The following is a 17,397-nucleotide window of genomic DNA, read 5'->3' as shown; positions in this document are numbered from 1 at the left end:
GTGTCGTCACATCAGCCATCTCAATGACTTTTGAGAGCTCCGAACCCTTTTCCTTTGAAGATCGCAGCTCGTGTTCAAGTTTTTCCCATTTCAGAGTCTTGTCCCTCAGCATATGAAGGAGTTGGCTGACCGTTAACTCTTCTGACACCAGATTATGGCACGCACCTTCAGAACCTGAATCAGCTTTGATTCGTTCGGCCTCCTCGCGCAGATGGTTGGTGTGCTCCTGCTCCATTTTCTCCATCAGTTGCTTCTGTTGACTTTCCAGATTCTCCCACTCTGTAACAAAGAACTTTTTTATTTCATTCATCTCTTGCTCAAAACGGCGAATCATTTGTTCTAATTGCTGTTGTAGTTTGAAATGGAGTTGAGTTCGAGCCCAGTGTCCCTCAAAAATGTGCATATCAGTAGACTTGACAGACTCAGAATTCTCTGTTAAACTATGTTGTTGTTGCTCAGTGGAATTCTGTGCTGAAACTTTGTCTTTTGCACATGGGTTGGTCTTACCATCATCAGTTCTAGAGTCTGGGCTGATTATCTGCACCGAGTTCTCACTCTTTATGGCTTTTAGCGAATGCCAGTCCATATTTATGTTTCTAAACCACTCCCGGCCTAGTAGTGGTGGACCTCCCTCCGGTAGCACATATAAGTCCATTAATTGACTTCCTTCGCCCTTGTTGGCCACTGCAACCTTTATTGTCCCGATGGGGTACACTCTCTGCCCCGTGTAGGTTGTCAATATAATCTCCGTATCCTGTAGGGGAATATGTTGGAATAACCTTCTGTAATCTTTCTTATTCATGACCGACAATGCCGATCCAGTGTCCAATTCCATTTTTACTTGGACTCCTTCTATCTGAAGAGTAACCCAAATTGTCTGGAGGTCTGCACCCTTACCAACGTTTAGTACCCTTAAGCTAGCCAGTTCAATACTGCTTGCATCTGAATCAGACTCCTGTTCGGCCACCTTGTGTACCTTTGCGTATTTCCCTTGCGGTGACTTCTTGTTGCTGGTCTTCTTCGCTGACCTGCATACTCTAGCTATATGTCCAAGCCTACCACAAGTTCTACATTCTTGGTTTTTAAACCAACACTGGTTCTGATCATGCGTTGTCTTTCCACAACGTTAACATTTGCCAGAACTCACACCCAATTTGTGTGGACTGAGCTCCGGTGACCGTAGCTGCATTACTGCCGTGCCTCTCGCTGCGGCTTCGTGTGCTGCTGCCATAGTGACCGCCTTCTCAAGCGTCAGCTCATTCTCCTCGAGCAGTCGCTTTTGTGTATCCTGTTTAAATAAACCACACACAAATTTGTCTCGAAGTGCCTCTGTCAGTCCCGTTCCAAACTGGCAATATTTCGCTAATTTACGCAATTCCAGCAAATATTCAGCATTGCTTTCATGCTGTAGCTGCCTTCTGTCGTAAAATTTAAATCGTTCCGCTAGCATCAGCGGCGTGGGGTTTAGATGATCTTTCAGGACAGTAACAATCTCATCGAACGTCTTATCCGCCGGTTCATCTGGTGATAACAGGTGTTTCAATTGCCCGTATGTCTTCGCACCCATTAAATTTAATAATGTTAGAGCTTTATCTTGGTCACGAATTTTATTGGCCTTACAATAATTTTTTACTCTTTCAACATATATGGCCCAATCTTCGAGGTCACTATCAAAGGTGCTAATATTCCCGTGTTTAGGCATTGTAGATTTGCAATTTCTCAGATTTTATTTTCTTTACTTGTTATCAAAGATGGCGGCTTCCCGCTCTTGCCGTCGTCCTCCGCCCACAAAATGGCGGTTTTCCCGCGCTTGGCGGTCTTCACCCGTCCCCCGACGCCGTCTCCCTTCAGCCCCCAAGTGCGGCCCTTATCTTCGCCATGATCGCCCGAGTGCGGCCCTTATCAGCGGATGCGATCGATGGCCCGGCTGCGCCTCGCACTTGAAAGCGGCCCGGCCCTTATCTGCCGATCGCTATCGCCCTGTACCTCTCTCTTCCCCAGTCCTGTCTTTACTCCGGTTCACAAGCTGATGGAGGCTTCAGGGTCCTAATGCCTGTCGCTTCCAGTGGGGTGGTGAGTGGTGAGGTTTGAAACCTCTCTTCAACCGCCGTGGAATAACTGCCGCAGGGTAAGAACCTGACTCGTCGCCAGTGTTAAGTCTGTGAATTATTTAGTTAATTAAAACACAGACTAATGAGTAACAATAAAAACAGGTCTTTACTGGTTGGAGGTAGGGACTACACTGAATACAAGATTACTGCACAGTGCTTATATACCGGTGTGTTCACCCCCGGTATTACGTCTACAGCAGCCTGAGAAAGTAGTACATCTCTTAAGGTGGAACAGGCTTAAGCTCTCTTAAGGTGGAACAGGTTACATACACAACACCATCCCTTGCGGTTACCACGTGCCATTGCACTGCCAGCGATCAGCCTGCTCGTGAGCTAGCTTCAAAATAAGATCTCACTTTTGCAATACAACTGTCGACAGCAGACAAATGTTAGGAGTGATTCTTGTGGCCAAAATCACACACCCGTTTATAAACACAGGGAGCTGTAGTTATTTTTAACAGTGAGTTATATGAAAGTTATTTACCTTTTAGACTAAAATGAGTTAAAAGAGTGAAAGAAAGAAAGATTCGCATTTTTATAGTGCCTTTCATGACCTCAGGACCTCCCAAAGTGCTTGGCAGCCAATGAAGTGACTACAACACTGTTGTAAGGTAGGAAACGTGGCAGCCAATTTGTGCACAGCAAGCTCCCACAAACAGCAATGAGCAAATAACGACCAGATATCCTGTATCTTTTAGTGATGTTGGTTGAGGGATAAATATTGGCCAAGACACCGGGGAGAACTCCTCTGCTCTTTTTCGAATAGTGCCATGGGATCCTTTACATCCACCTGAGAGGGCAGACGGGGCCTCGGTTTAAAGTTTCATCCAAAAGACAGCACCTCCAACAGTTCCGCACCCTCTCAGTACTGCACTGAAGTGTCAGCCTGGATTATGTGCTCAAGTGGGGCTTGAACCCACCGTCTGGCTCTGAGGTAAGAGTGCGACCACTGAGCCACGGCTGACATTGTGTCAGCTCACTGTAAATGAGCGCGGTTTGGACAGACCCAGCCGTGGAGGTGTCTCTGTGTCCCTTGTTGGCCCCTGACGGATCACCCACCTCGCCCTGTAGCAAGGCCTTGGGGTTGGGGGGGGGGGGGGTGGGGCGGGGAAGCATTTGCGGAGTTTCCAGCAGTGATTCTAGGGATCCCGAAGCTGGAAGAAAATAGACAGAAACGAGGCCGAGGAGGGAATTTCAGTCCTGCACCGAGTTCCGTAAAGGAGATGCATGACTCATGCCCATAAACAGGTACTTTTACTGCAGCAGGCCCAATGCAATCTGGGCTGACTGTTGAGAGTTAACAACCAGCAATGCATTCTATTGCTGTGTGTAGATGGCCACCCATCCAGTCTCAGACCAGGTAATCTGGTCATTCAACATACTGGAATCATAGAATCAGCCCCGAAGGAGGCCATTTGGCCCATCGTGTTTGTGCTAGCTCTTTGAAAGAGCTATCCAATTAGTCTCTCTGCCTGGGACAGATTTCGGGGGAATGGGACTGACTGGATTGCTCTACAGAGAGCTGGCATGGACTTGATGGGCTGAATAGCCTCCTTCTGTGCCGTTATGACTCTGTGATTTACTGTCTGAAAATGGGTTTAAAAATAGAATGTTCTTCTCTTTCCTTCTTTGTCTCATGATGTGGGTACGTTTTTCAGTGAATTTTCATCATGACTAGAGCCACGATCCCACCACCGCCCCCCCCCACCCCATCCCTTGTCCCCTGTCTCACACCCATCCTGCCCCATCAACCTGGTGAAAAAATAAACAGCTGGCTATCCTGTGAAACATTCTGGGGGTGGAAGAGTGGGGCAGTGTAGAGCGTTACGGCACTCAAGGCCAGTGCCATGGAGAAGCACAGCCAACGGCTTGAGACCCGCTCCACCCAGCTGACTTGCGCCATTCATGGAGGTAGTGGCTACAGACTGAGACATCTCCCTCTGAGGATGAAGAGGAGGAAACCGTTCAGCCCCTCGAGCCTACTCCGCCATTCAATTAGATCATGGCCGACTTGCACCTCAGCTCCATTTACCCACCTTTGTTCCATATCCCTTGATACCCTTATCCAATTTCGCAGGGCTACGGAGAGAGAGCGGGGGGGAGTGAGACTAATTGGATAGCTCTTACAAAGAGCCAGCACAGGCACGATGGGCCGAATAGCCTCCTTCTGTGCTATATAACTCCATGATTATACCAAAAATAGTGTGGGGGTGGGGGAGGGAGTCACATACGGCCTGTCTCTAGCAGTAGGCCACATGGCTTATTGCCGGAGACCTGGGAGCAAACTGTACGCCCACTCTCTCTGACCCCCCTCGCACAGAGGGGCAAGAAACAAATAACACCACAAGAGGGAAAAAAGAGATTAAAGGAGTTGATAGGGTAGATAAAGAGAAACTGTTTCTTCTGGTGGGAGAGTCCAGAACAAGGGGGCATAACCTTAAAATAAGAGCTAGGCCGTTCAGGGGTGATGTCAGGAAGCACTTCCTTACACAAAGGCTAGTGGAAATCTGGAACTCCCACCCTCAAAAAGCTGTTGAGGCTGGGGGTCAATTAAAAATGTCAAAACTGAAATTGATAGATTTTGATTAGGCAAGGGTATTCAGGGTTATGGAACCGAGGCGGGCAGATGGAGATAAGATACAGATCGGCCATGATCTAATTGAATGGCGGAACAGGCTCGAGGGGCTGAACGGCCTCCTCCTGCTCCTATGAGAGGACAAAACTCAGTCGAAAACAACCTCGTACAAACAAAAGTCTGAAACAAAACATACAGGCCTAGAAATTGAGTGCCCTTAGCGCCGATTTTGCGGCGCTAGAGGGCCTAGCGCTGCATTTGGCGCCGGCGCCAAAATTGCCTGGGGCCCTTACGCCGCGGTAGACCGGTAGCGCTGCGCCGGCACCGATGACGTCATCGGTGTGCGCAGCGTCCCGGTTGCCATGCCGACGGGCCCCAGCGCCGAAATTCAGTGGCGGCCGCCTCGCCCGTGACAGCCGCAACTAAGACTCTGGCAACAGAGTCTTACGAGTCTTTGCGCCGGCGCATTAAAGGCCCCGCGGCGGCCGGCCGCTTTTCCGCCGGCCGCCTGGCCGCAGCTCCCTCCCCGGACTTCCCCCCCCACCCCCCCGGAACAGAAGCAAGCCCGGCACTTGTCCGAGGTGCCGGGCTCATTTTTTAAAAGATTTTCGCGGGCTGCGATCGGGTGCAGGCAGCTCCTCCTTAAGGGAAGGAGGAGGCCTGCACTTCCCGAGCCTGCCGCACCGCATCGGGTGCCGCAGCGCTGGAATTGCGGCGCGAAACGGCAGTTAGCGCCGATTTACCGCCGCAAAGACCCTTCAGTAGCGCCGGCAGCCGTTTGGGCGCGGCCCTGCTGAATTTTTGGCGCGCGCAGGGGGACTTAGCGCCGGCACTAACTTCCGGCGCTAAAGCCCTGGCTAAGCCAAAACTCAATTTCTAGGCCGAAGTGTTCTACTCGACGACCTTTACAAGCCTGCGATCTTGTCAACAGGAACATTTCCAACAAACGGCTGCATTGTGGAAGGGGTAGGAAAGGCTGCTCTATACAGCAGGGGTTCTCATTTGGGGGGAACTAACTTTTGTATTAGATTGGGCAGGAAGATCTCTGGGAACCCATCAGTCATTCTGAGTTCACCTCTGGCAGGGTATGTTAGCAGCACAGTGGGAGGTAAATATATGAAAACAAGTTGGAAAAAAAAACACAGAGCCTTGCCCTGGCCCGTGTCCTGATGAAGGGGTCCTGTCATTTAGCCATTTATCTCTTGCCCGCTGGGATTTTGCCAGTGTGTGTAACACAAGCTGATGTGTGTCTAAAGTGGCTTTAATCACCTGCTCTAGAGTTCTGTAGCCAGCAGGGGGTTAATAATCCAGTACAAGCCTCTGGACAGTAATTCGTCTGGTCTGTCAGCCCAGAATTTACCAAGGAGCCTTTTCACAAACTGGAGTTTAATGCTGCTGAAAAATACTGGATAGACTATCATGAATACATAGATTTTATTTATAGATATATAAATATAGACATTGATGTAAATTTTCTGTTATTTGTGTGTATGATTAGAAATATATTTGCATATAAATCACACATCTTTGTATATTGCAAATAATATTTGCGTGCGTGAATGTGTCCAGTCTTTTAGAACAGTACCTTTGGGACACATGTTTCACAAGAATACACAGTTCAAAATTATAGTGGCTTTCTTGATGACTGTCCATCTTTTCTTTCTTTGAATTCCCTGCTCCCTATATTCCCCTTTCTCAATGTATCTGCGTATCTGTGTGTGAGGGTCTGCCTGCCTATTTGCCTGTTCAGTTTTTCTAACTATGTCTCTGCCCGCCTGCCTATTAGCCTGTTAGTTTACTTGTCTGTCTGCGTTTTGACTTTTTATCCAACTACCACTTGTAAATCTGCCGAACCAGCTGTGTGTGTTTATCTGTGGTTGCGTGGGTCTGTGTATGTATCTGTGTTTGTGTGGGTCTGTGTGTGTATCTATCTGTGTTTGTGTGGGTCTGTGTGTGTATCTATCTGTGTTTGTGTGGGTCTGTGTATCTATCTGTGTTTGTGTGGGTCTATGTATCTATCTGTGCTTGTGTGGGTCTGTGTATGTATCTGTGTTTGTGTGGGCCAGTATGTGTATCTATCTGTGTTTGTGTGGGTCTATGTATGTATCTGTGTTTGTGTGGGCCAGTGTATGTATCTATCTGTGTTTGTGTGGGTCTGTGTATGTGTCTGTGTTTGTGTGTGTCTGTGTATCTATCTGTGTTTGTGTGGGTCTATGTATGTATCTGTGTTTGTGTGGGTCTGTGTATGTATCTGTGTTTGTGTGGGCCAGTATGTGTATCTATCTGTGTTTGTGTGGGTCTATGTATGTATCTGTGTTTGTGTGGGTCTGTGTATGTGTCTGTGTTTGTGTGTGTCTGTGTATCTATCTGTGTTTGTGTGGGTCTATGTATGTATCTGTGTTTGTGTGGGTCTGTGTATGTATCTGTGTTTGTGTGGGTCTGTGTATGTATCTATCTGTGTTTGTGTGGGTCTGTGTATCTGTGTTTGCGTGGGTCTGTGTATGTATCTGTGTTTGTGTGGGTCTGTGTATCTATCTGTGTTTGTGTGGATCAGTGTGTGTATCTCTGTTTGTGTGGGTCAGTGGGCGTATCTATCTGTGTTTGTGTGGGTCTATGTATCTATCTATCTATCTATCTATCTGTGTTTGTGTGGGTCTGTGTATGTATCTATCTGTGTTTGTGTGGGTCTGTGTATGTATCTATCTGTGTTTGTGTGGGTCTGTGTATGTATCTGTGCTTGTGTGGGTCTGTGTATCTATCTGTGTTTGTGTGGGTCTATGTATGTATCTGTGTTTGTGTGGGTCTGTGTATGTATCTGTGTTTGTGTGGGTCTGTGTATGTATCTGTGCTTGTGTGTGTCTGTGTATCTATCTGTGTTTGTGTGGGTCTGTATATGTATCTATCTGTGTTTGCGTGGGCCTGTGTATGTATCTATCTGAGATTGCGTGGGTCTGTGTATATATCTGTGTTTGTGTGGGTCAGTGGGTGTATCTATCTGTGTTCGTGTGGGTCTATGTATGTATCTATCTGTGTTTGTGTGGGTCTGTGTATATATCTGTGTTTGTGTGGGTCAGTGTGTATATGTATCTGTGTTTGTGTGGGTCAGTGTATGTATCTGTATTTGTGTGGGTCTGTGTATCTATCTGTGTTTGTGTGGGTCTGTGTATCTATCTGTGTTTGTGTGGGCCTATGTATGTATCTGTGTTTGTGTGGATCAGTGTGTGTATCTATCTGTGTTTGTGTGTGTCAGTGTGTGTATCTATCTGTGTTTGTGGGTCTGTGTATCTATCTGTGTTTGTGTGGGTCTGTGTATGTATCTATCTGTGTTTGTGTGGGTCTATGTATGTATCTGTGTTTGTGTGGGTCTGTGTATGTATCTGTATGTGTGGATCTGTGTATCTATCTGGGTTTGTGTGGGTCTATGTATGTATCTGTGTTTGTGTGGGTCTGTGTGTGTATCTATCTGTGCTTGTGTGGGTCTGTGTATCTATCTGTGTTTGTGTGGGTCAGTGGGCGTATCTGTGTTTGTGTGGGTCTATGTATCTATCTATCTGTGTTTGTGTGGGTCTGTGTATGTATCTATCTGTGTTTGTGAGGGTCTGTGTGTGTATCTATCTGTGTTTGTGAGGGTCTGTGTGTGTATCTATCTGTGTTTGTGTGGGTCTGTGTATGTATCTGTGTTTGTGTGGGTCTGTGTATGTATCTGTGTTTGTGTGGGTCTGTGTATCTATCTGTGTTTGTGTGGATCTGTGTATGTATCTATCTGTGTTTGTGTGGGCCTGTGTATGTATCTATCTGTGATTGTGTGGTTCTGTGTATGTATCTGTGTTTGTGTGGGTCAGTGTGTGTATCTATCTGTGTTTGTGTGGTGTTCTGTGTATGTATCTCTGTTTGTGTGGGTCTGTGTATGTGTCTGTGTTTGTGTGGGTCTATGTATCTATCTATCTGTGTTTGTGTGGGTCTGTGTATGTATCTGTGTTGGTGTGGGTCTGTGTATGTATCTGTGTTTGTGTGGGTCTGTGTATCTATCTGTGTTTGTGTGGGTCTGTGTATGTATCTATCTGTGTTTGTGTGGGTCTGTGTATATATCTGTGTTTGTGTGGGTCTGTGTATCTATCTGTGTTTGTGTGGGTCTGTGTATCTATCTGTGTGTGGGTCTGTGTATGTATCTATCTGTGTTTGTGTGGGTCTGTGTATATATCTGTGTTTGTGTGGGTCTGTGTATCTATCTGTGTTGTGTAGGTCTGTGTATGTGTCTGTGTTTGTGTGGGTCTGTGTATGTATCTGTGTTTGTGTGGGTCAGTGTGTGTATCTATCTGTGTTTGTGTGGGTCTGTGTATGTATCTGTGTTTGTGTGGGTCAGTGTATGCATCTATCTGTGTTTGTGTGGGCCTGTATATCTATCTGTGTTTGTGCAGGTCTGTGTATGTATCTATCTGTGTTTGTGTGGGTCCTTGTATGTATCTGTGTTTGTGTGCATCAGTGTGTGTATCTATCTGTGTTTGTGTGGGTCAGTGTGTGTATCTATCTGTGTTTGTGTAGGTCTGTGTATGTGTCTGTGTTTGTGTGGGTCTGTGTATGTATCTGTGTTTGTGTGGGTCAGTGTGTGTATCTATCTGTGTTTGTTTGGTCTGTGTATGTATCTATCTGTGTTTGTGTGGGTCTGTGTATGTATCTTTGTTTGTGTGTGTCTGCGTATCTATCTGTGTTTGTGTGGGTCTGTGTATGTATCTATCTGTGTTTGTGTGGGTCTGTGTATGTACCTATCTGTGTTTGTGTGGGTCTGTGTATGTATCTATCTGTGTTTGTGTTGGCCTGTTTATCTATCTGTGTTTGTGTGGGTTTGTTTATCTATCTGTGTTTGTGTGGGTCTGTGTATGTATCTATCTGTGTTTGTGTGGGTCAGTGTGTGTATCTATCTGTGTTTGTTTGGGTCTGTGTAGGTATCTATCTGTGTTTGTGTGGGTCTGTTTATCTATCTGTGTTTGTGTGGGTCTGTGTAGGTATCTATCTGCCTGTAAGTCTGTATTTTCCCTTGCCAATTTTCTCTGCTCATTTTTCTCACTTCCCCTCTACCCTGAATGCCTTGATCATCCCCACCCCCTTGATGGTGTATGTTTCCAGGGGCACTAAGCATCCACTGGTAACTCACTCAAGGAGCCATTATTCAGTTGTAAGTCTTGACAGTGAATGCAGTCTATTTGACCACAGGAGGCATGACAGTTGGGTTCCATCCTGCCCCCACCGGACATCGACACAACAGGCACTTCTAGTAGGGGTCATTGGATAGCAATTAGGAGCAGGAATCCTGGCTGACTATCCCCTCCTGACAAAGTCTAACACCCCAGCTATGACCAGACTGGGTAGCAAATCTGTTTTCTTCCCTGTCTATATTATTCAGCTATTCACTGAATAAATTCACTGACCTTGCCCCTGAGAACTTAATAAGCATTCTCTCCAGCTATCTGTATGTTGGTTTGTCAATGTCTATATGTGTGTCTGTCTGTTTGAGTATCTATCTGTGCGTCTGTCTGTGTCAGCCTGTATGTCTGTTCTTGCATCTGCCTGTCTACCTATATGTTGGTCTGTGTATGTGTTTATCCATATGTTAACATGTGACAGCCTTAGATCAGTCGTAGCATTCTCACCTCTGAGTCAGAAGGTCATGGATTCAAGCCCCACTCCAGAGATTTGAGCACATAATCCAGGCTAATACTTTGGTGCGGTACTGAGGGAGTGCTGCACTGTCGGAAGTGCCATCTTTCAGATGAGACGTTAAACCGAGGCCATGTCTGCCTTTTCAGGAGGACATAAAAGATCCCATGGCACTATTTTGAAGAAGAGCAAGGGCGCCCAGCTCAATACTTAACCCTCAACCGACATCACTAAAGCAGATGATCTGGTCATTTATCTCATTGCTGTTTGTGGGACCTTGCTGGCACAAATTGGCTGCTGCGTTTCCTACCTTACAACAGTGACTACACCTCAAACAAAGTACGTAATTGGCTGTGAAACACTTTGGGACAACCTGAGACTGTGAAAGGCGTGATGTAAATGCAAGTTCTTTCTTTCAGTGTATATGTTTGTATAATCTTTGGCTGAAGTCTGGTTTCAGTCTTGTCCTGATCTTTCTCCTAAATCTCCGGTAGTGCAGCCAATACATCCATTTTGCCTCCTGCACAGCTCCCACTTTTTGGCTTCCCGTGCTGCCGAGGGCATTGCATGTTTGGCAGTAGTACTCTCATTATTGCCTGCAGTAAAGCTCTGCTATGATTACTGGCCAAGCCCTGTTCTGAAAACTTATATAAGAAACAGCATGTGCCCATCCTTGAATAAGTGCTTTATCGATTCAGCAGAGACATCTTGGCAGCTTCAAATGGTCCTTGGTACCGTAACATCCCATGAACCAAAGGCAGTATCAGGTTTACACGGTCTCAGAGGTTGTTAGGGTAGCGGTTGGGGGCTGCTGCAAGTTTCAGTTCCTTCGCCATTGAAACCTGTTGACCAGATGTGTGATAGTTCCGACAGTTCTCAGATGAGCCATTGAGACAAGGCATGAGACACATCACAAGAGACTCCAGCCGACCTCGGTCCCGATTACTGCCCCTTGGGTGAGTGGAGTAAGAAACAGGCCTGCACCTGTCTTCTTCTGACTGAATAAAGGGCATGTAGGTAAGGAAAGCCCATGACAGGGATAGGAACTAAAACAGGAAAATGTGAAAGTTAGAGTTTGTAAAGAGTCTATAAAGGCTTTGGCAGTGGTACCTCTAATATTCTAGGAAGTATTGGGGGCACCACTCAAACAAAAGGGATAAGTCAGCTAAGTAACTAAGGGTATTGAGAACCTTGACCTCTGACTGGGTATCTGAGGACTTGCATCCTGGGGAAAAAAAGTCAAACTCACCTCAACTTAACCAATAGGGTCACTTGGGCCCTGATTTAGTTCAGATTTCAGAATGCACTTTTAAACAGAAAAAGTTTGGGCCTAGATCATTTGACCAGTTTGCCCAATAGCCATCTGAGATAGGGTATGATGACTTGGAGTTGAATACTATTGACTGCAATGCAGTAGCTTCTCCAGGATTGAAATTTGATGGGCGGAGGTCAGTATTCTTGATCTTGACTCAACAGTTTCAATGGTTAGGATTCCCAGTTGAGATACTATAGGTGGGGCACAGTGCTACTGACCATGACTCAGCAGTTTCAATGGTTGGGATTCCCAGTTGGAGTATGATAGATGGAGTCCAGGGCTATTGATCTTGTCTCACCAGTTGTTCTGTTCCAGATCTACAGGCATTGGAGTATTCACAGTGCATTAAGATACTATGCTGGGAGGGCTTGGATACTATAGGGAAGAGCTTAGATGGACCAAACATTTCCTCATCCTTAATATTTCTTACGTAGAAGACAGGGTCCAAATAATTCACAAGCTGATGCCCCAATAAAACACAGCAGTAAGCATGTCACAGTTACATTACTGTTGCAATATTGTAACACGGTGACTACTCCAATTACACAGCAGCTGAAAAAGTATTTGACTGGGGCCTTGTCACCTGTCAAAGGAGAGAGTTGTTGTCTAAATGAAAATATAGTCCAACTCCACTCATATATAAATCTAGGTAAATTTGAATGCATTGCTATTTTGTTCTGATTCACCTCCCTTCTCTTCAGCGCCCTTCTAATTTATGTTCATGTAAGCCCCATATGTAAGTTCAAGATATAAATTAAGTTCATGTTCCTTTATTTAAAAGCTCTGAATGAACTAGGAGAGCCAGCTCAGGCATACAGCTTTTAGAAAACTATTGCTAGCTAAATTGTGCTGAAGTATTTTTGACCTGTCGAAATGCCGTACGCTCAGAAACTTATTAGAAGTGTGCAATTTTGACTGTCATTTTACAGTCATAGATTTTTCATACCGTAAGTTCATTTTTAAACGTGGCCCTTTGAAAGTCAAATCAAGAGCCCCCGCACCTTGTCACTGATATATTTAAAGCTGTCTTATTGACTTTAAATGGTGCTCATGCAAAATTGAAGTCGATTTTGAGACACGCTGCCTTTCAATGGGATTATGTTGCCTCATCCCATTGTTGCGCTGCCCCTTGGGATAGGTGTGAGGTTTGTTTCAGAGACCAAATGCTGACTTATAACAGGATTCCGATGTAGATTCAGGCAGGGGAATTCAAAGGTGTTCGAGTGCTCCTGAATTCGCTGCATTCTGATCTAATCTGATTCATGGCCCCTTTATATTACAGCTTTGCTGCAGATGGCAGCCCTGACTTTAGTGGCGGCCAGAGAGTAAATGAGGCAGCTCCCGAGGAGCCATGGGCCCATCTAAAGAGTATTCAGCCTGCCCAGGCATATGGGTGAGATGGGTGCGGTAGCCTCGTGGTTCCGGTACAGGACGAGCAATCCAGAGGTTGTGAGTTTGAACTCCACCATGGCAAATTGGGAAATAGAATTCAGTAAATCTGGTCGTTTGTGAGCTGAATTGACTGTGAAAGCTGCCAGATTGTCATATAAACCCAACTGGTTCACGAACGTCTGTCAGGGAAGGGGAACCTGCCACCCTTACCTCGTCTGGCCTACATATGATTGCAGTCCCACACTATGTGGTTGGCTCTTACTGGCGTCAGAGCAACTAGGAATGGCAATAAATGGGACCTTGCCATATCCTGAGAACAAATAAACATATATAAAAAAAACGTTTTTGCTCTGTGGACTTTCTCATTGAAACTTATAAAATTCTGACAGGACTGGACAGACTAGATGCAGGAAGGATGTTCCCGATGGTCAGGGAGTCCAGAGCCAGGGATCACAGTCTAAGGATAAGGGGTAAGCCATTTAGGACAGAAATGAGGAGGAATTTCTTCACCCAGAGAGTGGTGAACCTGTGGAATTCTCTACCACAGAAGGCAGTAGAGGCCAATTCACTAAATATATTCAAGAAGGAGTTGGATATATTTCTTAAGGCTAAAGGGATCAAGGGATATGGGGAGAAAGCAGGGACAGGGTACTGAATTTGGATGATCAGTCATGATCTCATTGAATGGCGGAGCAGGCTCGAGGGGCCGAATGGCCTACTCCTGCTCCTATCTTCTATGTTTCCCCAGCTGTTGGGGATGTTTCCGGCAATCAGAAATGAAAATGGCAAACTACAACTTTCAAACAGTTCGGCAGGTGCAGGCCTGCAGATGAGTGGCTTTTTGCTTGTGGCTGTGGAATCTACCCCGCAATGAATTCCCCTGCCTGGAACCACATTGGAACCCTGTTCTAGGTCAGAGTTTGGCCTCGTCATACCAACCTTGCTCTCATCCCGAGGGGCAACATGACAAGGGGCACGGGTTCCAGTGTACCAACAGCCCCGGGGTTTCGATGCGGTCCTGTAATATAAAAGGGGTGTCGAGGCTGGCCACCCATCAGGCCAGTTATATTTCAGCGTTGTGGCGGCAACTTTAGAAAATCTAGCAGGAACCTGCGACCCCTCTCAAACAGAAATCCGTGCTGAATCCTGTTGCTTTTAGCACTCTGTGTTTGTATGAGTCAGGGCTCCTTTAAGTGGATTGGTTAAAAGTGGTGCAGTGCAAACCGCAGCTATCCGGGATATGTGGCTCAGTGGGCAGCAGTCTTGCCTCTGAGTCAGCAGGTTGTGGGTTCAATTTGAGCACAAAAATCTAGGCTGACATTCTGATACAGTGCTGAGGGGAGTGCTGCACTATCTGAAGTGCCATCTTTCGGATGTAACATCAAACCGAGGCCCTGTCATCCCTCTCAGGTGGATGTAAAAGATCCTATGACACTATTTTGAAGAAGAGCAGGGGAGTTCTCCCTTGTGTCCTGGCCAATATTTAACCCTCAATCAACATCATTAAAAAAAACAGATTATGTGGTCATTATCACATTGCTGTTTGTGGGGGCTTGCTGTGCACTAATTGGCTGCCACGTTTCCTACAGTACAACAGTGACTAAACTTCAAAATTGGCTGTAAAGTGGTGTGGGGACGTCCTGAGGTTGTGACAGGCGGGACGTCCTGAGGTTGTGACAGGCACGTCTTGCTTTGTCTTTTTGTTATGATCGGACAGGAGCAGAAGTCAGTGGGGCCTGTTACCTCTCAGGCTTTGAAAGTGTGGGAGTCTGATAATGCACCATTTGCTGATTGCGAGCCTTGTGTCCTATCAGCTGAGGAACAGCGAGGGACTCGGAGGGGTGGGGGCTGACTGTTGCTGTCAGAAGCTTGGCCTTTGAGCCGGCACTGACAGCTTACTCCTGACAGTAATTGCTCCGTCCTCTCATTTCTTAATCATTGATTTTTCCTTTGCCGAGGGTCCCGGGAGAGAGGCCCCTCTCGCTGCTACGGCACCGTATAATGAAAAAAAAAGGCCAGCGAGTGGCCTGGAGCTGGGCCGGCCATAGGGCAGCGTCTTTATTGCTTTGTTCTTCAGGGCAGCAGTGGGTACCTCCACAGGGAGCAGCAAAAGGAATATTACGGTGATTTGGAGGGGGGGGGGGGGCGGTGGGTTGGAGCATATCCACATGCAGGCTGCAATAATGCCATTTCCCTGCTTTTATTAAGTTAAGCGAGTCTTTGTTCATCTCTCTGATGCCTCGGGGCATTTGGTTTGTCTGAGCAAACTCCCTGGCCCTCCACTTTGATAAATAAAAGTGTTGTGATTTCAAGCAATTAGGGAGATTATTAAACACGCTGAATTCGAAATGAGCTGCTTTGAATCGTTAATCGGGTTGGCGGTGTAATATATTTTAATGTTAAGTTTTTTTTCTCCAAAATAAAAAGCAGTTCACGATTTAAGGCTGCAATCCTGCAGAGCAAAGTCTAATGTGGTTTAAAAAGTGCTTAAATACGCCTGATGTATTTACAGTAAGTAATGTCTACTTGCACATTAACATGTAAAGCACATATATGTACATTATATGTGAGTATTCACAGATGCTTCACATTTATCGATCCATCTACCTCTAGATTTTATCTCGTCTGTCCATTTATCTCTGCAGGTTTTCGTGTTAATATGTGTTTAAATGTCAGAGCCTTCGACTCTTTAACAAGCTGCCTATGTATCTATTTCTTGAACTGTCTTCTATCCATCCATTCACATATCTGGTTCGAATAAGGCTGGCACCTCCCCTGAATATTTTCACCTTTTTTAAGGGGCAGTAGTGACGGTTTAACATCTTTTGGCGGGTTGGGGGAGAAGAGTTTCCTAACTGAGAATTAGTGCCATTTTTTGTGAGCGAGCTGTTGACCAGAAATTGAGGCTTGTGCAAGGATTGACTAAAAATGCAAATTCTCAGGCAGGTTCCTAACTTTCATCCCTGGTCCGTGTTGAGTAAGCTGCTCTCACCTGAGGCCGGAGGAGGATTGCTGCTTGGCCTCAGTGCCTTTGGGCTAGGGAGCGGGAAATCAGACAGAATTCCCACTCCTGATGGCTATTCCGTGAGCGGATGTCTGGCGAGGAAAAGATTGGGCTGGACTGTGACGTCCCACATGGTCGAATAGCCTGTTGGATTTCATTGTTCAGGCTTGCACATGATGACTAGCCAGATGGTGCCCATGGATCCGTGTCCTCGGACAAGTCACTGCCTTCAGGGGAGATGGGGAGGAAGTGGACCAAAAAATGTTTCTTAATTTAAAATAAATACACTCGTGGTATAACATGAAGATACCAGGTGAAAGCACATGATACAATATTTTGATGAAAGGTCATCGACCTGAAACGTTAACTCTGTTTCTCTCTTCACAGATGCTGCCTGACCTGCTGAGTATCTCCAGCATTTTCTGTTTTAATTTCAGATTTCCAGCATCTGCAGTATTTTTTTTTTATACAATATTCTATTGGAGTCTTGAGAGTCACCAATCTGACATTAACATTTAGATTTTAACTATTTTATTGATATTCTTGCCCTTGTTTTGTTTCAGTAACTTTAGTCCTCGTTTAGCTCCCGCCATGTTGTACACTGGTTGAGCGGGTCAGTCACTAACTTACCTCAGGGCCTCTGCCAGTGCAATTCTGTCAGGTTAGAATGGGCTGGCTGGAGTCTCTCACCATTTAATCTTTCCTTCCTCGCTTCACTTGAAAGAGGAGAAAAGAACTTGTATTTATATAACGCATTTCACGATCTTAGGATGTCCCAAAGCGCTTCACAGCCAATGAAGTACTTCTTGAAATGTGAGCGCTGTTGTAATGTAGAGAAGTGCGACGGCGAATCTGCGCACAGCAAGCTCCCACAAACAGCAATGTGATAATGACCAGGGAATCTGTTTTAGTGATGTTGGTTGAGGGAGTAGTTAGACAAGTAATGGGAAGTGCTGGTAAATCACAGTTTTAGCTGGTTAAACTGCAGCAGTACGCCTGTGTGCACTTTGTGGTCTTTAAGCCTTGGCTCTTGCCATCCTACTTGGCTTAGGTAACTGGGGTGCGTGTATGGGGATTTTCAGTTTGGTTTGGATGGAGACTCTTACACATGGTGATGGGTTTCTCTGCATATCAAACACCCAGATAACCAAACAAAAAACTCACCTCTTTTATACTCTTACATAGGGGATGAGTACATAGGCTGTCCTTCCATCCCCTCTAGCCTCCAATTGCTCTCTCTCTCTCTTGCATCCTTTCTTCTCTCGATTTCAAGGCTTCTTAACCCCCTCTGCTGTACAATTGGCAGGACTTTGGAACCCAGACTTGGTGTCACCTAGCCTCTTGA

Source organism: Somniosus microcephalus, chromosome 3 (genome assembly GCF_052327205.1).
Source record: "Somniosus microcephalus isolate GS21.2 chromosome 3, FLI_Smic_1.0, whole genome shotgun sequence".
Classification (NCBI taxonomy): domain Eukaryota; kingdom Metazoa; phylum Chordata; class Chondrichthyes; order Squaliformes; family Somniosidae; genus Somniosus; species Somniosus microcephalus.
Note: the sequence above shows the minus strand (reverse complement) of the source record.